General features: G+C 41.2%; 1 long non-coding RNA gene across 2 annotated transcripts; it reads right to left on the reverse strand.

Annotated features, from left to right (window-relative positions):
* Positions 1–11,086: 11,086 nt before the first annotated feature.
* On the reverse strand, positions 11,087–11,990 carry LOC147476980 (uncharacterized). Of its 2 annotated transcripts, none has more exons than XR_015209467.1 (3): positions 11,853–11,990; positions 11,656–11,742; positions 11,087–11,478 (listed from the first exon to the last, which is right to left on the reverse strand). It is a non-coding gene; the product is annotated as an uncharacterized LOC147476980 (long non-coding RNA). The 2 variants fall into 2 exon arrangements; XR_015209466.1 differs by having other exon boundaries at positions 11,656–11,746; positions 11,853–11,984.
* Positions 11,991–23,404: the final 11,414 nt, after the last annotated feature.

The following is a 23,404-nucleotide window of genomic DNA, read 5'->3' on the forward strand; positions in this document are numbered from 1 at the left end:
ATCTTACTTGGGAAGAAACTACATGCCGTTTTGAGAAAACGGAACTAACTTGTCTTCCAAGTTGAAATGATTGTAATATTTTTATTTGTGAATGAAGAGTTGTTACTTTTGTTTTCATTTGATTTCAGTTTTTTATATCGTGTTTGATAACCGGGTATTAGGTTTTCGTTTCACCCTGGGTTTTCAGAAGATGGAATAGGGTGAGGATAATTCCCTATTTTTTTTTTTTGGAAATTTGGGGTGTGACAACGATTGTCAATATCCAATTCATTCTGAACATAGAACGTTCTATCTATACTCGCCACTACAATTGATCCTTGAGCAAATGCCCTAGGTGTCACTAATACTTCCTCACATGTTGGGAACAAGGGATTAGGCGAAGATTGATGTAGCTCTCTAAATAAAATATGAGAGTTCGTGCTCAAAGGAGAGAAAGAGTTTTGCGTACTCAAAGCAATGCATGGGCCAGGATTGGAAACTCTTGGGCTTCCTCTTAGCTCTCCTTTTGTTGGACCTTTGCAAATCTTTCCATCTAATAAAAGCATTGGACCAAGGAAAAGAAAGGGCCATTCTCCTTGTCCCATGGGCTGTAATATGCTGACCAACAATATTCGGCCCACGGTCACACCCATGTGTTTCAACAACTATACCACCAAGTCACCAACCAAAACACTACTCTCATCCCCATATGTCTTAGTCGGTTATAGGTCAAACGTTGTCAGCCCTAGCAGGGTAAAAGAAGTACCACCCACATGTTGATCCACTATAGGAGGGGAGTTCTGGTTTGCAGACGGCTTCAAAACTTGGGGGTCTGCTAAGGTTTGTTGCTTCCACCTGGCCAAAAGAAAAGTGCTAACAAGACGGATTTTTCGAAAATAATTGGTCCACGTTTTCTGCCCCAGTTCTTGAGACATCCACCTCATCTTCAACGGAGTTTGTGCTTAGGCGGCTACTGTCGAACTCCAACTCTACCCATATATGGTAAATGTATCCCCTCTCTTCTACATGGAAAATATGTGGAATGTTTCCGATCTCTCTAACCTGCACTTTCACCTTGATAGAACTTCGATACCAAACAGCAGATTCATCATTAACCTCAAAAGTGTTGCCACATTCCTTGGCCAACGATTCATCCATGGCCTTTGTTCTAAGGTGTAAAGGAACAGCAACAAAACTTAAAAACACCTCTTTGGATTGCATCTTCTCACTGGGAATTGAACCCACTTCCGGATTCCATTTTTTAAATCAAATCTCCCCATCCCAAGATGCTAAAGAAGGCATCTTTGCTAACTTGTTAGCTTCTGCTTCTCTATTGAATTAGACAAGAGCACCCCCATCTTCCATAACTTTGAGATCTACCCTACTAAAAACCGATAACATCTTTTGCTTTACCCATCTCCAATCTAGAAGTCCTCTAGAAACTGTGCATAGCATAGTGGATGACCACCACAATGCATTCATCACCCCACAATTAGAGTTGATTCGAATGGTAGGTGTAAGTACCCTCCGTTCTACACTATAGAGCATGTGTCCACAAGGCAGGACGCCTTACCTCAGCTCGTCCCACAACATCAGAACGTACCAACGACCCAACACCCAGGTCGTCACCAACAGCAGTTACAACCATACATGGAAAGATATCAACTAGTGCAATCCTGGAGCTCAGTCAACACAACAATCAAGGAGTCATTTACTTTGTAACATCAGAGTAATGGCAAATCATCAAGATAGCATACAAGGTGGATCTGCAATCCATAACGGTGCAGACACACATCTACAAATAGAGAAAGATGAACTACGTAAGGCTTGATTCAAGTTTACCCGGAGAAACTTGATACGTAGGCAACTCTTATCCCAAGAAGAGTGCAACCATTTCCTATCCAACAGATCATCAGGTTATAGTCCCAAAATAACCAACATCTACATTGGTGCCGTTTGCCGGTTCGTTTCCTTAAGAAAAGAGCAACCACTCTTTTCTCAAGCCCATGAAGCTGGTCAGCAAAACCACAATGGAGCCCAACCTACAAGCATTGGCAGACCAGATGAAGACACTCCAAGAAGCCTTCATCACTTTGCAACAGGAAAACCAGACAATGGGAGAGAATGCCAACTCCAACACCAACAATGGCACCACAGAAGTAGGGGAGCACAACACTGTTGCAGCCCTAGCCAACACCACCCATCAGCGTTTAGACGACTTCGCACAAAAACTAGAGAAGTCAAGCCCGAAAGTCGGTAGCGATCCGGATCGCTCGAGGAAGATCTTTGGAGACATACAAAGCATCACCATTCATCCAAGATATCAGAGACAAACAACTCCTTCAGAGTTCATTCAACCAAAGTTCTCATTGTACGACGATACCTCCTGCCCAGGCGAGCACGTAGCCCGCTTCAACCAAATCCTAGCACTATACAGCCATCCTGACTACTACTACCTGAAGTACAAACTTTTTCCAACCAGTTTAAAGGACGGAGCAATAGACTAGTTTTACACACTCCCTCCAGGTTCAATCAATAACTTTGACAGCCTTGCTTAAACATCCGTAATAGAGTTTGTCCACAACAGAAAGAAGCGCACCGACTTGGACACCTTATTCCAGCTCAAGCAAGCTGATAGCGAAACGATCCGAGCCTTTCTAGGACATTTTAAGAATGACCTACTTTCGCTGGAGTCAGGACTCAGTGACGGTTTTGCAATTTCTGTGTTCACAAACGCCCTCCTGGACGACTTCAACCTAGCAGGGTCCCTCATGCGCAACAAGCCAAACACCTCAGCCAACCTGTATCACAGAGTCGACAAATACCTCAAGTACGAAGAGTGGATGGCCAAGCACAAAGGCAAAGAGGTCCTTGCAGTCAGCAACGAGCCATATCCCAAGGAAAGCAAGCAATATTCAAACAACAACAACAACAACAACAACAACAACAACAACAAGAGATCCAACGCTAGCAAACCTTCATACTCAAAGAGGGAATTCTCCAACTTCTCCAGGACGCCTAGTCAAATCCTGAAGAAAATCTACACAGCGCCATACTTCAAACCAAACATCAACAAGGTAATAGTCATACTAGAGCATCCATACTGTCATTTCCACAAACTCCACCACCACGATACCAATGATTGCTGGAGCCTCAAGCACTACCTCCAAGACCTTGTGGAGGAAGGCAAATTAAAAGAGTTCTTGCCAGAAAGCGATCTGAGGCACAAGCTGGATGCCAAACGCCACAGAAGCAGGAGCCGCAGGAATGAACGACCTGCCAACAACAGAAACAGAAGCAGAAGCAGATCAACAGGACGATCTAAGTCTCCAGGTCGGTCAAGGCACAATAGGAGACAACACTCCTCCTACCAAGATGAGGACAAAGTAATCAACATGATTACAGACACCTTAAACGACAAAACCTAAGGTCGGGAAAAGCACAGAAGAGTGGGAGCAATCCAAGAAATCTACCATCTCTCACACAAAGCCAAGATGATCAACCCCACCAACCCAAAGAAGACAACGACAATTTCATTCACAAAAGAAGATCTAGACAAGGTGTGCCTACCTCACAATGATGCCTTAGTAGTGCACGTCAAGATCAACGGTTGGACGGTCAAAAGAGTCCTCATCGATCCAGGGAGCTCATGCGACATAACCGTTTCTATCAAACTTACAAAGACATGCACCTGCCAGACACGGTGATGATAGAGTCCAATGCACCGCTCTATGGGTTCAACGGAGATCGTACAGATGCCATCGGAGATGTAATCCTACCAGTCTCCATTGGCGAAAAAGAGGACATGGTCAAAACATCAACACACTTCAGTATTATCGATGTCAGGTCGTCCTACACTGCCATTCTAGGACGCCGTTGGATCCACAAAATCCAAGCTATTCCATCAACCCTACACCAGGTCCTACGATATCCTAGTCCTAGAGGCATCGTGGAGCTTAGAAGCAACCAACTAGAAGCTCACCGATGCAATCAGGTCAGCACTACGACCTCACCCAAGCCTCAGGTCGTCGAAACCAAGGAAGTTCCAAAGAGGCAGGATCCTCAAACATCCAGCCCTCCAGCAGCGGCATCAGAAAAGCTTAAAGGAAAACAAGCTCAAACAGAACCAGAAGAAAATGTCAATTTGGACACAACTGATGACCCAAAATTTGTATATGTAAGGGCTGACTTAGACCCCAAGCTCAAGGAGCAGCTTGTCAAATTTCTATCTCTCAATAAAGATGTTTTTGCTTGGTCGTATATCGATATGCCGGGAATCGACCCTCGTGTCGCTTGCCACAAGTTAAATGTAGATCCAACCATCAAGCCTATCAAACAACGACCTAGGAAGCTAGCACTCAAGTTTCAAAAAGCCATCAATAAAGAGATAGAAAAGCTCAAAAACGTGGGATTCATCAGAGAAGTCGAGTACCCGACCTGGCTTGCTAACATAGTAGCCGTTCCAAAGAAGAATGGTCATGTACGACTCTGCATAGATTTCACCAATGTCAACAAGCACTGTCCAAAGGACAGCTTCCCTCTACCAAGAATCGACATATTGGTAGATCAAACTTGCGGCCATGAGCTTTTGTCATTCATGGACACATACAGTGGGTACAACCAAATACCACTAGCAGAGGAAGATCAGGAAAAGACATCCTTCATAACGGAGCAAGGTACGTTTTGCTATAACATCCTACCTTTCGGCTTGAAGAACGCAAGAGCAACCTACCAAAAACTTGTCACAAAAATGTTCAAAGACTTGTTAGGAGACACTATGGAAGTCTACATAGACGACATGGTGGTCAAAAGCGAAAAGGCATGTGATCACATCTCCCACCTACAAGAGGCTTTTAAACGACTTCGCCAAAACAAGATGAAGCTCAACCCAGCCAAATGCGTATTTGGAGTAGCCTCAGAGAAATTCTTAGGTTACCTCTTCTCACAAAGATGTATTGAAGCAAATCCAGAACAAATACGAGCTTTCCTTGAAATGCCAGAACCAACCACAAAGCAACAAATCTACAAGTTATCTGGCATGGTTTCACCCCTCAACAAGTTCATCTCAAGAGCATCTGACAAATGCAGACCATTCTTGCAAATACTTAAAAAGGGAGCAACTTTCACTTGGACAGACGAGTGCCACAAAGCCTTCACTGACCTGAAAGCCTATTTATCAACTCCACCCGTCCTGTCCAAACCAGAAGAAGGAGAAACACTAGGGTTGTACCTTGCAACGACAGACTTCACAATCAGCTCAGTTTTCTTTCGAGAGCATGATGGAGTCGAGAAGCCGGTCTACTTCACCAACAAGACGTTGGCCAGGGGGATGTATTAACTTCACCAGAGGGAGCCCAGCTACAGAAATCAATCAAAATCGATTTCGCAACGTCCAATAACGAAGTAGAATACGAAGCATTGATCACAGGCCTCCGAATGACACAACAACTACAAGTCTAAAAACTTAAAGCTTACAGCGATTCCCAGCTAATTGTCAAGCAGATCACCAAAGAATATGTCACGAACGAAGCAAACATGGCAAAGTATGCTCAAGTCATTTATGACATAATCAGCTCAATCAAGACATTCTCCTTAGACCATATTCCTCGAGAAGACAACAGACATGCAGACAGCTTGGCATTCCTAGCCTCCAAAACACAAGAGGCATGTCTGACCACAGTCTACATTGACATTCTGGAACGACCTGCGTACCATAAAGAAAGTATCAACAGCCTCACAGATTTCCAACCCTCATCTGAAGAAGAAACCAGCCAATCTTGGATGAGCCCATTCCCCAAGTTCATCTTACATGGTGAGATCCCATCAGAAGAAAAGCATGCTCGTGCAATCCAACTCCGAGCCCTAAGATACACAGTGATCAATGGAAGACTGTTCCACAAATCTGCTGGAAGACCCCTCCTAAGGTGCATAACTCCAAGGGACGGACAACTCATTTTCGATGAAATCCACAAAGGTGAATGTGGCAACCACGCAGGAGCAAGATCACTGGCACACAAAGCAATCGCCCAAGGATATTATTGGCCAGGCATGCATATCGAGGCAAAAAGGTACGTTCTTAAATGCCTCCAATGTCAAACTTTTGGCCACAATCACCTAAGTCCAGCAAGGGAATTGATCAACATAGCCAGCCCATGGCCGTTCCACATGTGGGGGCTAGACATCATGGGACCATTCATCCCGCAAAAGAAATCATGGCTCAAATACGTCCTAGCAGCCACAGATTACTTCACCAAGTGGGTTGAAGCAACCCCACTAGTCCAAGTCAAGGAAGTCAACGTAATCAACTTCATCTGGACTAATATCATCACTAGATTTGGTCTACCCCACATCCTAGTCATGGACAATGGAACGCAATTTGCTGGCACTCAAGTCAAGGATTTTCTACAAAAATGGCGTATCACTCAAGCATTTTCTACACCTAGATATGCACAAAACAATGGCCAAGCAGAGGCCACCAACAAGGCCATCAAAGATAACCTCCAAAAGAAACTGGAGAGCAAGAAAAACTAATGGCCAGAGAAACTAGAAAACATTCTATGGGCATATAGAACAACAGCTAGATCCAGTACAAATGAATCTCCCTTCACACTTTGCTTCGGAACGGAAGCAGTGATACCATCAGAACTCACAATCACAACTACATGTTCTGACATTGTTGAATCAAGAGTCAATGACAACATTTTGGCAAAAGAAGTGGATCTCTTAGAAGAACGTAAAGAAGCTGTCGCAATATCTCTAGCTCGGTACCACCAAACAATCCAACGTTCTTACAACAAGAGGGTCATCCTAAGATCTTTCCAAACTAGCGACCTAATCCTCAAAAAGACTTTAGCACCAGCCAAGCTCGACCCAACATGGGATGCACTACACCATAACAGTCTATTTGTAACGGATATGCATTCGTTACAAAAAATATTAGTAACAGTTATCTTGCGTTGACACAAATGCGTGACAAATATTAGTAACGGTTATAAAGTGTTAGAAAATTTAGTAACGGTTATCAAGTGTTACTAAAATTAATTTCAACAACACATATCAACCGTTATTAAATTTATTAGTAACAGTTATTAATAATTTGCATGAAGAATTTGTAACAGTTACATATCCGTTAGTAATAATTTGTTATTTTAAAAAAAAATTAATATAATTTCCTAGCCTTTTTTTGACAGCCGCCTATAGTAACTCTCAAATTTATAAATACTTAAACCCACAAATATTGTCATTCCTGTAAAACAAGTAATACTCACTTGAAACAATTGATAGTCAAACAACACTTCATTAAATAATTACAACTTAAGTCTAGAACTTCATAGTATCATATGTTTATAGCTTACGAAAGAAAAACTTAAGTATAAATTAAATAGAACCGCACCACCTAAGTACAAGCTACATAATTATCCACCTAAGCACAAGCTACATAATTATCCACCTAAGCAATCCTTACGCATTAGAATGAAAGATCTCATCTTCTTCGACATAACCATTTTAAGTACAGTTTTTACAACACCTTGCGAACTTTGATTCGATATCTCCAAAGCCTGTAGTCCTTCACTCTTCTATATGACATCTTGATTATGCACTTGTGACTCGTCAACATATGGCTTAATGTCATTTTTTCCCTACAAAGAATAATTGAAAACAAAGTTAAGCGAAGACCCTTGCAACCAAAGATACTATGATTTTAGAATTGCAATTGTTAGCGACTTTGGTAATGTAACTAACAAACAAACAAAAATATGTATCTTATATATGAAGTCCAAATGAAACTCAATTTCCATAAACATTTACGACCTTCTATTTTACCAATGGTGTACACATCCCTTCTAACTCTTGATAGAACCCTTCATAACGAACATAGAGTAAGAGGTATAATGGCATTCAACTGTAACATAAAATTTGCATTGCCAACAGTTGGCACACCATATCACTTCAAGGTATCCATTACATAACTTTCATTTACTAACTATGACAAGCTTATCACAAACATTACCTTAACTTAAATCTTTCTTAGACTAAGTGCATTCTCATAACCAAAACTAGTGTAATCATTTTAAAACTTTCTCAAGTAATTAAGTATATATATGTCTACAGTAAAGATCACACACCTTTTCCACTAAAAGTCAACAAGAGCCTAAGCGTAATGTGTGAACAGGTTATCATGATTGCAAAATAACCCCATGCAATTGCAAATTAAACATAAAGCCCATTGCCCGCAAGTGCCCAAGATAAAATCAAGTACCTTCTCCTTAGCTTCCATCTACATAAGCAATAAACTAATCAACTAAAGTACATAATAAATGTGAATCACTTTACAAATATTCACATCAACCCATGCTAGCAAACAAGAACAAATAGAAGACACATTGACAAAGTTGAACCATACAACTATAAGGACAAAGAAAAAGACAAATCACTCCATCAAGTCCTTGAGAAAAACCCATGCATCACCACATCTCTAAATGCAGCTATATATCTAATTTTCCTTTGCAACCCCGATTGATTACAATAAATGAGGGTGTCGTGGACTAACTTCATTTGTATTTTTCATATTTTCGTTTAAAGTAGTTTATTCATTAAATTGTACATTGTTGTACAATTTAATAATCCACACCATATTCTCCACAACATTTAGAATCTAAAAAATACTTGCAACAGAAAACACGAATATAAAGTCTTCAAAAATGAATATCGAGTGATTGAGACTTTAAACTTGTTTGCATACTAAGCAAAACAGAAGACAAAACATCAAAATACCTGCATATACCTAGCAAGCACTAAAAAAATCAGTGTTTTGAACCAATTCCAAGACCTCACTTTCTCTTTCAGTTCCTTTTTTCGTGCCCAAATAATGGTATGGAATGCCATGTTTTTCAAGAAACCGAATCACATGGGTGTTTGGACCTCTATCATGATTCTTGAAGAACGGTGGGATTGATGAGTAAACACATAAAAGTAAGAAAAACTATACCAAGTATGCGGACTCCTAAAAAAATCACCTTATTACACGAAGTTATATCTCTGAGGGAACCTCCCACTTTGCCATCCATGTAACAAGTCCACGGACAATGATCCCTGCAATGGCATAGTAGAACTATTATATTATGTAGTATGCAAGACGCAATTGAGTCAACCGAAGCCTCAATTTCTTTTTCTTTTTCTTTTTGCATAAAAATGAAAAAAAAAAAAAAAAAAAAAGAAAGAACATGGAAAAGAGACGGGATGTACTGTTTGAAGCCAAAAATTGTGATCTTATATTTGTGGTCAAAAGCCGGAACTTGTACAACATATTTTTATAGCATTGAGCAGCCCGATAATTTAAGGAAGTCCGCATCCATCTCCGGTCATTGGCCATCTATTGGGATCAAAGACAAACTCTGCAAAAGTTTACAAGGCGTTAGTACCATAACTTCTTGTTATATATAACTTATGTTTCAAACCAGATTAGAGCTTTTACGACGGGATACAAGCTGCGGGGATCGCAACACCAAGAAGAGGTGTAATCTGCTGCGGTTGTTCGGGTTACGCAAAGGAGAAATTCATGGAAAGAGCCACTTGCGAGGTCAACGTGACGTAACTACACTCGCTTTTGGCTTGATAAATGGTATGACATTCTACCTCTTTGCTATAAAATTTCCTCTAATTTACAACAGGATTTCTGATAGGCGAAGTTTCTGAAAAAAAAGTCCTTGATAAGGGAGAGTAAGTGCTGCCTTGGGACCTTAATATTTGACCGGGGCAACAAGTTTACGGGCATTAATATTATAGCTTCTTTCACACTCATCATTGAAGATGTGAAATGGGGAAATAGAGATTAGATGAGAATGGAGTTTGGAGGCGAAGTGATAAGTTCAGGGGTGAAGACCTCCCATCAACATTTCAGGGGAGGAGCGAAACACTAGAGTGGTGACTAGTGAGCTTCAATTCTTTCTCTACAAGCTAGTGTGGAAGGTGAAAATCTCTGGTCAAAGTCAAGTTCATTCCGGGACGCGCCATTGGAAAACAACAAGTCAGTGTGAACGACCTAAGCTATATAAATATGAAAACAACAATATTCATCTTTTACAAAGTGCTCTTCCGTTTGACAAGTATGGAATATGACAACCGCCATTCATAGCGAGTTTTTGCTAGCACGCATGGTTCGGCAGGTTAAATCACACCTACTTTTTGACTCATATGTCTACTATAATTTAACATGTATCTGAGATCAATCTTTTTAAAACCCACGAGAAAAACTCACCTACACTACCAATAAAAGTGATTACTAATGGTGCGTACATCGTCTTTAAAGTATTGGTGCCCCTCTCCCCCAACACACTTGTTAGCATAGCACACATCCTATAAAGTTATCATAAAAACCAAACCATATCTAAAACACATCCACTTAAAAAAACTGAAACAAAGAAGAAAAAAATGTAGGGAATGTCACATAAGAACCCAAGTCTTACATAGTTCTCGATAAGCTGTGACTCGTAAAGACTGCGTATTGGTTTCATGAGACCTCAAGAGTCAAGAGACTACATTGCCGACAACAAAATATAATGTCTTTTTCCTCGAAGGCGTTGATGGCATAGTCAATCTTTAACTGTCCCATTCGAGAGTTCAACCAAAGTCCATAGCCAAGCCCAACTCGAACCAGATTTACCCTACCTCGAAAGGGGGATTACCTAACAAACAAGTTTAAGCCATTAGTGATGGAGATGGAGAATATGTAGTTTGAAAGCAATCTAAACAGTTGATAATTAGTCATATAGAAAGTGTGTTATATATCAATACAAATATTAATTTGAATTTATCTATGTTATATGGACACCATATTTTGAAGAAAAAAAATGTGTCGGATACGTATCCATGTGTCCTTGTCGAACACATTGTATGTGATATTGTATGTGATTTCAATTCAGTTAACCGCGTTCAAAAAGCGATTTTAGGGTCTTTAAGGCAAATATTTTCCAACAGAAAGAAAGCTTTATATCAGACTAATGGGAAAATATTCCCTATGTTTCCTAAGCAATAGTAATACTAGAGGCACAGACATAATTACATAAAACAAAATTCAAGCATGCTTAAACGTTTTAAGTCATACCTAGGTGCGGAACACTCCCCCACCTTTTTGCAGAGGGAAACTTCCAAAATCCAGGACGACATGTTATTGTTAGGCCATGTGGATACTTCCCCCTTTCCCATTTGTTGTAGTTATTCACCAAGCAATAAAAGTTCAATCCAACAAATAACAGAAATGGTGAACGAAAACACAAAAAAAAAGTAGAGGTGTGGAGCTCATTGAACTCTCAGCGTCACATTGCAAAAACTAAGTCAATTAACTGGAATGGTGTTCAATACCTAACCACCTTGTTCAGAGAATAGTAGATTCCAAAATAAGACCAACTTCATCACCAGAAACAGCAACACTCTCCAAGAACTCAGAAGATCATGTTTACGCAGTCTGACAATATATTGTAGTCGCTCAGGCAAGGAACACTTCAGAAGATCACATCATGTCACAAAAATTAAACAGATCAAACACAAATCTAATTTTGTTTTCAAATCAAACAACTAATAACAATAAAGGATACATCTTTGATATGATAATTCGAAGTGTAACCAACCCCATAAGCTAAAACCCAATTTCAATAAGTTGGTATATAAAGTTGTTACCTTGAGCAAATTGAACTCTCAATCAGCAACGAGAAATGCTAATTAAGCAAAGCTAGCTTGATATTTGAGACGAATTCATCCCAAATTCTACCTTAGAAATAAAATAAAAAACAAGTGTTAATGGAAATCAAAACAAAATTGTTGAAATTTGAAGAGGAGAAGGTCAAAGAACAAAAGGAGAGAAAGAGAGGACTTACCGAAATCGAAACCCAAGAAGCGGAGGCGGCAGCGCAACACCACCCTTTTTCCCTCTTCGCTTGTTTCTATTTTTCCATTTTTTTTTTATTTCTAGGGCATATGATATGATATGTTAACTTTCTAGATGGGTGCGAGAAGCCCAGAACTAATAAAACTCCCGCTTACACGGTGATTTTTAACTTGACTGTTGATTTCTTACTTTGTCACGCATGATAAAGCGCCACTAAATATCCCATAAATGTTACATAATAATTCAAGTATTTGCACAAATACTTACTAACGGTTACAAACAATGCTAACGGATAATAAGTGTGAGAAATTACTAATGAGAAATCTCAAATGTTGCAAAATCACCAAAATGGTGTAGTGATGGCCCTTACATTGTTGACAAAGTCGTTGGAAATTGCGCATACTGGATCAAAACCCAGCTCGGTGATAGGCTTCCCCGACCTTGGAATACAGCTCTCCTCAAGCGCTTTTATCAATAAGTTTTTCTCTAAGTACATAAGTCAATACGAATGAAATCTCATCAACATTGTTGAGTGCAGCTATCATTTTTGCATTACAGGAGCACCTTATATTTCACACTACGCAGCCCGACCTAAGACATCACAATGTCAGGTTGGATATCAAAGATGGAGTTAAGAACAGCTCAACAACAACAGCCACGCAGTGGTTATGTTCATTCAATTCAAATCAAGGTCCCCCAAAAGGACCCTAAACCAACCTAACATCAACGCCAGGGTTAGGTATGATTCAACTGTAATTACCACTCAAAGGCCAATTATCAGACAAATTCAATCTAGGGGACCCCCAAAAGGACCCCAAGTCAACTTACGACCTCACAAAGGGTTTAAGGCAGACTCAAATATAATGGCCACTCAAAGGCTAATTATATCAATCAGAAGTTCCCCCAAAAGGAATGAATCAAGGCGTATACCTGACACAAGACGAAGCCTAGGTTCTAACTACGCAAATACATCAGGTCGTACTCAAACATTCTACAACCTATACCTTAACGACGACCTAGCAAAATCAAGCAGTACATCAGGACTAGCACTATGCAGTACAAGTCGTCAAATAACAAATCAGTAGCAACAAAAGCAATCACATGCATACTTCAAACCAACTTCAACAAGTAAGTAATTTAAATATTTCTACTTCAATACAAAATCGGTTAGATACCAAGGCCCCCAGGTTATCCCAGGAAAACGACCTGAGTATCCCCATCAAAATAATATTTTATTTGTATCAAGAACAAAAGCTGTTTAAGTATTACTCAAAGACCCCCCAACCCAAGAACAAGACAAGAACAAGACATTCAAAGACCTCCCAACCCAAAGACAAGCACAAGACGTTCAGAATCAATTCACACAAAGAAAGTATCCACATTCAAAGGGTCCAAATCAACGCCTCTCAGAATAATTTAACCGGTAGCTTTGATCAACAACAACCGAAACAATGAAGAACAAATTTGAGCAACCGGTGCTTACAATGACTTGGTCAGATGGCAGATCAGATGGTCTATTAGCATCTACACCAAAGATCTGCGGCAGCATGCCATTGTTGCAGCCCCACTTTCAATAGACATCTTAAAGGCGATCATACTTATCCAATGCCTCAAGATAATCATCTAACAGCACGTACTCATCGCCACTCTCCACCTTATCCACCAAGTCGTTGTATGCAGTCTCAGCTCGTTTAGCAACGGAGCGCAGCCTCTTACACTTATCAACCCATTGTTGAACCTCTAACTTTGCGGAATCCCGAGCGGGTTGCAACAGAGCCACTTTGCCACCAAGTTTTGCTTTTGATCCCCAAAAACCTCGCAATCTCCGTTAAGCTCCACTGGCCATTTGACACCCACTAACCGGCTACAAGCTTGCTTGCTGTCATCTAGCTCCTTCTTATAACAGTTGGAGATAGACGCCATATCCTTCAGCTTCCGATATATCGCCAGAGCCTAACAAACAAGACAACAAATGTAGACATTAGAAGGGATCAAAATCAACAAGAGCAAAAAGGAGCAAGCTCAGAACGGAAGAATACTCACAAAGCACAACGACCGTTCCATCTCCACAAAGTTCACATCCAAACCCTTACCATCCAGCTTGCGCCTATATCCTAAGCAAAGTTTAATACTCTCCAACAACGCCCCACCAACCAAAGGAGACTTGAAGCTACAGTCACCATTCACAACAAACTTCGGCAGCAGACTGTAGGGGTCCTCATACGTAACCAGTCTATCAAGGACATCACTATCATTCTTCTTACGGGGGTCCATACTTCCTGACCCCTTGCCCTACTCATTAATAGGCTCAGCATCACCAACTTTCTCCTTACCTCGGGCCTCAACCGCCCCAACATCAGCAGCCACATCAATCAGACTCATCTTCTGCAGAGGAGCCCAACCCGAAGGCTAAGCGACTTCAACACATCACTTGGTATCCAATTTGGGCCTTCTTAGCCCCCTCCGACTCAACCACTTTGGAACGCCTTTTCAGATTAGGCTTCCAGAACGAAGTAGGAGCATCACCCTCCCCACCAGATCGCCACTGCGGCACCACCAAGACTTCCAAGTACCCACATCTCGAGGAGGAAGCGGTTAGATGCGAGCGATCGCATCACCAGAGGAGAAGCGGTTGGACGGCGAGCGCCTTCCACCCACTTCGAGCGTTGGGGTGCCAAACGATTTGCATCACCCAACTCAGAACGTTGAGATAGCAAACGATTTGCGTCACCCAACTCAGGATGTCTGGAAGGCGTCACCCCTCCAGCCGCCCTCACCGCTCCAGAACGGTGTTCAGCGACACCACCAGACGTCCTAGCTCCACCAAAATGGCTGTCACCAGCACCTCCACACTGTTTCACTTCAAAAATAGGTGCTTTCTTGTGACTCTCCCTCTCCATGGCAGATTCCGAGCTAGAATCAGAAAGTTCAACCACCACCTTGCGAGCCCTAGCTTTCTGCTCTAGCCTCTTACGGTTGATTTTCTTCCCTCCGCGCCTCTTAAAGTAATGCGCAACCTCACCCAACAAAGCCTGCTTATCTTCCAAACTCAAACAAGCAAACCTTTCAATCACACCATTCTTCGTACGAGAAGGGATAGAAACCTCTGCAAAAAAAACAAACCCAACAATAAATCAGAACGTCCAAATTATAATATAAAATACACACATTAGGACCTACAACCAACGACCTACCATGAGATTGTACAACACGTTAATCAATCTTTAAGCCATGAGGACAATATCTACCAGCAGCCAACAACGACCTACGACTCCAGTCCTCCTTGCTCACTCCCACAATAACAGGAGACTTCCCCTTATAAACATGAAAACTAAAGTTCATAACACCCGATCTCCTAAAAACAAAGTGCTCAATCACATCATTTAAACAGATGTTGTAGCTCCTGTCATTCAACAAGTCCAACACATGGAGAACCCTCCAACTGTTCCCCACAAGCTGACAAGGGGCTTTCCCCAAAAAGTTCAACACCTCCACAGTAAGACGGGAAAAGAGCAGCCTCATCCCAGCCTTCAACTACCCATAACAAACAACTACTCTTTCACCCCAAGGAACGTAGTCGTTAGTATACTCCCCAGCCAGATCGTACATGACCAGGTCGGATTTCACCCAACCAAATTCCCTCCTCAAAGCGGCATAACAATTCACTGACTTAGGCTTCCTCTCATCAACCATCTCCAACGAGGAAGATGACGAAGCTTCATCACCACTACAAACCCTCTCATCGCTTTCTTCACTTACAGTTCTCTCTCTCCATTTACCAACTTCAACCTCACCACTTACACTATCACTAGTCATAGACATGACACAATCAAAGAAAAAAAGAAAGCTCAAATTTTTAAAGTGGAAAGACGAACTTGATTCAAGAAGGACGAGAAGTTTTTTTTTTCTTCTTTCTTTCTCTTTCACTCCAGACTATTTTTTTTCCTTTGGTTGAAAAGTGAACAAACAAAAAATTTCTACAAGTCAACCCCTTAACTGCTATACACCTCGAGACAATCAAAATGTTTTGTGTTCCCAAAACTTAAATCATTACTCGCTCACAAATCGGAGTAAATCCAGGCCCACGAATATAGCCCAACAGTTTCCGCACATTTCCTAAAACCTAAATTCAAAACAAAACAGCTGTCAGATACGTGCCTTCAAACTTTACCTTTTAAACCGTTCTTATCCCACGCTACCACTGTCCACAAAACGGATAAAAAAGGGGGCTGTGTAAGTACCCTATGTTCTACACTACAGAGCACGTGTCCACAAGGCAGGACGCCTTACCTCAACTCATCCCACAACATCAGAACATACCAACGACCCAACACCCAGGTCGTCACCAACAGCAGTTACAACCATACATGGAAAGATATCAACTAGCGCAATCCTGGAGCTCAATCAACGCAACAATCAAGGAGTCATTTACTTTGTAACATCAGAGTAATAGAAAATCATTAAAATAACATACAAGGTAGATCTGCAATCCATAACGGTTCAGACACACATCTACAAATATAGAGAGATGATGAACTACGTAAGGCTTAATTCAAGTTTATCCGGAGAAACTTGATATGTAGGCAACTTTTATTCCAAGAAGAGTGCAGCCATTTCCTATCCAACAGATCATCAGGTCGTAGTCCCAAAATAACCAACATCTACAGTAGGCTTCAAAGTTTCACATCCTCTTTTGCGACCATGAGCATTAACAGTAGTAGGTTGAGGTTGACATTGGGCAGGTGTTTGATGGGTTGCTTCCCTTCCCCCTGTGTTCTTAGTTGGGTGAGGATTTGCAGATTCAAGTAAATGCAAGATTTTAGATCCCACATCAGCCCAACCATCCTTATCAGTACCAGCCATAAAACACATAGTTTTGGGTCTCCTATCGTTCTTTTTGGAGATAAGCAACATATGAACATAGATCCCCTTATCATTTTTGTGAATCGAGCCAATAAGCTTCACATGATCATCCCAAAAAGACAGAAAAGAGAACCATCATTCTCCTCCACCAGAGATGACTAGCACAAATAGCTACCCAACCACCTAGCTCCACTAAGAGAAGTCGTACATTTGTACAACCCTTTCCCTCCTCTCTCTGTTAAGCTCACCTCATCCTCACCAGAAGAGTTGTTCCACCATTCAAATTCAAACGATTTTGCTTCCACCACCGCAAAACTTCATTTTCTACCTGACCATAATCTCATCATTGTCTACCTGACCATAATCTTTCATGTCTTGCATATCTCTGTATGTGCCACCATATATGCACCCTTATAAACAACCATCGTTGGGTACCATTATAGTGCCACTCACTACTAGGCACGATGCCCAAGATTATGGCATGTCAGCGTTGCCCAAAATTATGGCGTGCTTGTGCTGCCCAAAATTATGGCGTGCCTATCCTGCCCAAAATTATGGAGTGCTTGCGCTGCCCAAAATTATGGCGTGCCTGTCCTGCCCAAAATTATGGCGTGCCAGCCCTGCCCAAAATGATGGCGTACCTATCCTGCCCAAAATTATGGCGTGCCTGCCTTGCCCAAAATTATGGCGTGCCTGCTTTGCCCAAAATTATGGCATGCCTACCCTGCCCAAAATTATGGCGCCATAAGCTAGATATAGCAGGTTTAGATTTAGAAAACATATTTGTCAAGATATGCTTCCATATTAAGACTTTACATAATTACATAAGATTTTCTAGCAATTAAGGAAATAATATTTCTCATTATTATCTTATAAATACCTCATTTCTTTGAAACAAAGAACTACGTTCATTTGAGAGACTTGATTCCAGAGAACGATTTGGATACGTAGGCAGCCATTGAAGGTACAGTCTCAACAATTCATTGCAACAACCTCCCTTACGAAACTATTGGTGTATTTGGGCGAGTTTCTACCCAAACATAATTGGCGCCGTCTGTGGTTCTTACCAACGAACCTTCGTCCACGTTCTTTCTTCCAAGATTCGGTAATGGCAAAAACAACAAGTAAACAAGTGAGCAAGAACGCAAGATTACAACAAGAAGAAGAAAACAACTTACCTAATCCCGAAGTTCCGACTAGTCAGACCTTGATGAATCAACCAGTCGCTCCAGATCTACAAGCTCAGCCTTCAAACCTCCAGGTGCCACGACAACGCAGATCTAGACATACACGACTTCAGGCTCCAATAACTCATTCTCAAGATCTAGAGGCAAACAAAGCGGATTCAGAGAATATGGAGATAGGAGATGAAGATGTGCCTTTAGAAGTGTTGCGTTAGAGATTCAGAAGAGAGAAAGAACATAACAACTACTTACAGAAGCAACTGGATAAAGGGAAGCAAGTACAAAGGGATGACGCCGATGCTGCATCTTCCACACCGGCAAGAGCCCCCAGATTTGGTGAAAATCGGAATGTATTCAACCGACTACAATTTAATTACGGTACATCCCATCCATTGGAGCCTGTCCCTGAGCATCATCAAAATCACTCAAGGTCAAGAAAACATACATCCCATTCAAGAAGGCGATCCAGATCTCGAAATACCAACAACACTAAGCGTAGCAGTGGTCATAACATGACAAGATCATTGAAGGTTGATCATAGCGCATCAGAAAGGTGGACAACATCCACTATAAGGCGCAATGTTGGACGCCAAGATCAGGACCTCAGAGACGAATTGCAACATGACCTTAGTCATGGCTTGAATGCAGCAAACCGATACAGACATGTTAACAAAGGTCAACCTAAAGTACAACGACACCAAAGAAGTGCCTCCCCAGTTCGACAGCTTAGCCCTTTTTATCGGCATAGGTCTCGCAGCCCAAGGAACCAGCCAAATATTTAAGCAAGCAATAGTTGGGGGCGACAACACCGTGAGATGCAACGTGGTGAAATTACTCCTCAAATCGGAAATCTAGAAGTCACAGGCGCACCATTCATGGAACAACAAATCAAAGACATTGTCAAGAAAACAATAGCCAATGTGGGTGTCACTGATGCACGATGGAAATACCTTGCAGTGAACGAAGATGTCGTCGGGAGATTTTCCCTAAAGATACAAAATGCAGAGCATCAGGAAGGATTCAAACAACCAGAACTTCCTACATTCAAAGAAGCAGGAGGTGACCCGAACGATCATATTATGGAGTTTAAAAGTAGGCTAATTCTCTGGCGCAGAAATGACCCCCTCTTATGCAAACTTTTTCCGTCTACGTTAAAAGGAGAAGCTTTACATTGGCTTTGCAGCTCAATCTATCGCGTCATTCCAAGAATTAGCAAACCAGTTCACAGATCGGTTTAAGTATAAGTGGACACGTCCTAAGGATGTCAACATCTTGCTTAACACCAAGCAGCAAAAGGATGAAGCACTGGCAAAGTTCGTAATTCGTTTTCGCCAAGTACAAGTAGAGGTCACCGATGTCCCTGACGTAATGATCATTCATGCATTCAAGGAAGGAGTTCATTTTGATAAAAACGGAATCTACAACTCCCTTGTACGGGACCCCCCACAATCAAAGTCCGAGTTGTTTGAACGAACGCAATAGTTCATTAATGTGGAGGAAGATGTTAGATCAAAAGCTTCCAGAGATAAAGACTTTCGGAGTAAAGACTCAAACGAAGGTAAAGGAAAACATAAGCAAAACATATCGGAAGGGCAACAACAGAAATCTGAAAATGTTAACACAATTCGTGAGGAAATGAAGCTCACTCCATTAAATGCTAAGTATGATGTGATATATGAGAAGATCAAGGAACGCAACTTACTTTTTCCTCCAGTGCCCTTACCTGAACACACTAAGTTTAAACGTGGCAAAAATCTTTGGTGTCACTTCCACAATGATTTCGGCCATGAAACAGAATAGTGCAGATCCCTTAAGGGAAAAATACAGAGACTAGTCGACAAAGGGACAATTAGACGAAGTTTTGCTTTCAAAAGCGTGAAGCAAAATTTAGCAATGACTAGCCACAATGTCATACTAGCTGGTCATGCCAAAATCAATGACATTTCACGAGCAAGGAAAAAGTGTGAACAACGAGCTAAGTTCGGTTTCTTGCGTGAATTTTATCACGTCAATAACATTGATTTTGTTGAAGGAATTCGTTCAGAAACTACAGAGCCTAGTCCCCTATGTTTTAGTGATAGAGATCTAATTGGCATCCATCATTCTCATTGTGATCTTCGTCATCTCGACTTTTCGTTAGATTATGGCGAAGTTCGGTAGCATCATGATAGATCTTGGAAGTTCGGTCGTCGTTTTTTGCAGGTTGCTACAAGAACATGCATTTGTCGAAAAATTTAATTATTGCAGAAAATAATCCAATCATTGGGTTTGACGGAATAGCAGCAACCCGGTAGGGAAGAGTCTCTTTTACCATCGCTAATGGACAAGTCAATCGACATTGAATTCCTTCTAATGAATTGCAAATCCCCTTACAATGCAATCCTAGGAAGGGACTGGCTTCACAGCATGGGCGCAGTAGTCTCTACATTTCACCAGGCATTAAAGTTCCCATCTCTTGACAAAATTTGTAAGGTGCGCGGTGACCAGATGACTTCCCACAGCTGTCACGAAAAGGTCTTGGAGGAATATCGTCAGTCGAATATGTGGGAAAATACAATTCTCAGTAATTCTCAACAAGTATCTAAATCAGAATCAGTCCCACACAATATTTACACTGCTAGTTCAAGAAATGAAGGACCGCCGACCATAGACTGCCTCTTAGAAGTTCAGATTGGGAATTTAGGCAGAGAAACAACTTTCATATCGGCAGAACTGACGTAAAATGAACAAAAGGAAATGGTAGCACTCCTCAGAAAGAACAAAAAGATTTTTGCTTGGTCAGTCGAGCAGATGCCAGGAATTGGTCAGAAGTTGCATGCCACACACTTGACATTGATCATACCATCAAGCCAGTTCGGCAGAAGCCTAGGCGCATGGCCCCAGAAAGAAAAGTCAAAGTCAGATAGGAAATTGATCGTTTACTCTCAACTAAGTTTATACGGCCAATTTCATATCCGCAGTGGTTGTCTAATGTGGTTGCAGTACCCAAGAAAGAGGGTAAAATGAGAGTGTGCTTTGATTTCACGAACCTTAACAAAGCTTGCCCGATTCATCCCTACCCTCTCCCACGAATATCGGAATTGGTGGATGCTACGTCTAGCTACCCACGATTATCATTTATGGATGCGTATTTGGGTTACCACCAGATCCCACTAGCTGTGAAGGACCAAGAAGCAACTGCATTCATAACTGATCAAGGGATTTTTTGTTACCAAGTTATGCATTGCGGTTTAAAAAACATAGGGGCTACGTACTAGAGGATGATCGACACCATATTCGGAGATATGTTGGGCAAGACAATGGAGGCTTATATTGATGACATGGTTGTAAAATCCAAACACAGTGGAGATCACATCTCTGACTTACAATCAGTTTTGGCGTAATTGATGAATTCAACATGCGACTAAATCCTTTGAAATGTGCTTCGAACCGATATCGTGGAAATTTCTAGGGTATTTGATGACTTCGTCGAGGCATCGGCTAACCCAGAACAGATCCGATCCATTCAAGCCATGCACTCTCCAAAAACAAAAAAAGAGATTCAACAGCTCACAGGGTGCTTAGCAGCACTAAATCGTTTCATCTCTAAGTACTCGGACCGGTGTTGTCCTTTCTTTCAGACGTTAAAAGACTCAACAAGGTGGAATGATGATTGTGAAAATGTCTTTCAATCAATCAAAAACTACGGTCGCCGCCACCAATCTTGGCTGCCATTCTGAGGCAACCCGTTGGAGCTTACTTGGTCGCTACTGATCTATCGCAATAAGTGCGATCTGTTCATCGATGGAGAAGACGGTCGTCCGATCTTCTTCATTAGTAAAACACTAATGGGGGCGGAAAGCAGATATTCGAGAATTGAAAAAATTGCTCTAGCGTTGGTTCATGTTGCCAGACGCCTCAAGCCGTATTTCCAAGGGAGATTGGTCAAAATATACACTGAATATCCTGTACACAAAGTTTTCCGAAGTACCCAGGAATTAAGTAGACTCACGGAATGGGACATCTACTTAAGTGCTTATAGCATCAATTTTGAACCTCACATTTCAGAAAAGGGTCATGCACTTGCATCCCAAATGGCAGATTTCCCTATCAACGATTTCATCCTTGAAGTCAACCAAGATGAAGGCATCTCTAGTGAAGCGCTAGTAGTTGGGGGCGAGGAAAGCCCAACAAATCTTACGGCCCCATCACCCGATTCATGGATGGTTTACATGGACGGCTCACACAACAAATCCGGCTCTGGATTAGGATGTGTTTTTATCAAGCTAGACAATTAGTAGTTTGGGTCGACAGTTCCTTAGAACTGGTCCTTGAAGTAATCTTCTTTTGTTTTTCAGATTATCAATCATCAATAAAATGCATTATTCCATAGTTCGTTATTTTCATTCAGTTAGTTAGTCAAAAATAATATATTACTCAGTTACCATTCTTAAAGACAAACAGTTGATATGAAGGCTCAACTATACAAAACATATACAAATTCAAAAGTCATGGAGTTTGCATTTGCAACACCTCTCTCCATGCACCAAAAATCATGGAGTTTGCGTTTTCAATACATTTTTCCATACACCAAAAAGTCATGGAGTTTGCGTTTTCAACACCTCTCTCCATGCACCAAAAAGTCGTGGAGTTTGCGTTTTCAACACCTCTCTCCATACACCAAAAAGTCATGGAGTTTGCGTTTGCAACACCTTACTCTGAGCATCACCAAGCCATGGAGTTTACATTTTCAACATCTCTCTCCATGACCAAAAAGTCCGTGCATCACCAAGTCATGGAGTTTGCGTTTACAACACCTCTCTCAATGTACAAAAAAATTATGGAGTTGGCGTTTGCAACACCTCTCTCCATGCGCCACAAAATCGTGGAGTTTGCATTTGCAATCCATGCACTAGAAAAGCTCAAATTTTACAACAAAGCTCAAGTTTCACCAATATTTTATACACAACTTAAAACTGGGGGGTAAGCATTGGTTGACATTGAATAGTTGGAATATCTATCCAACTGTCGTAGAATATGGTTGTTTCTCTAGTGAAATGTCAACAATTGGGGGCGACTGCGATACGTTTAACGCCCAAAAAATTTCTCCATCTCATTAGTATTTAGTGTTTTCATACCACTGGTGTTGCCTGAACTAAGTAGTGAATAAAAACAATGATAAATTTCATGGTCATACAAACAACCTTAGGCATTCATGCCAAGCAAACAACCTTTGGTTGCTTTTTTTCACAATTTTCACATTTGTTTATAACTTCCACTGTCGCATCCTTTTTTAACCAGTTTTTGTTATTATTCTTCATCACAAGAAACTAATTCTATCCGGCAAAGAGGGGCCGGTGTATGTGCCGCCATATCTACACCCTTATAAACAACCATCGTTGGGTACCATTATAGTGTCACTCACTACTATGCACGATGCCCAAGATTATGGCATGCCTTTATAAACAAACAATCTCTATATTCATTTTGCATCTAATCTTCTTACCTCTCTTCC

Source organism: Coptis chinensis, chromosome 9 (assembly GCF_015680905.1).
Source record: "Coptis chinensis isolate HL-2020 chromosome 9, ASM1568090v1, whole genome shotgun sequence".
Classification (NCBI taxonomy): domain Eukaryota; kingdom Viridiplantae; phylum Streptophyta; class Magnoliopsida; order Ranunculales; family Ranunculaceae; genus Coptis; species Coptis chinensis.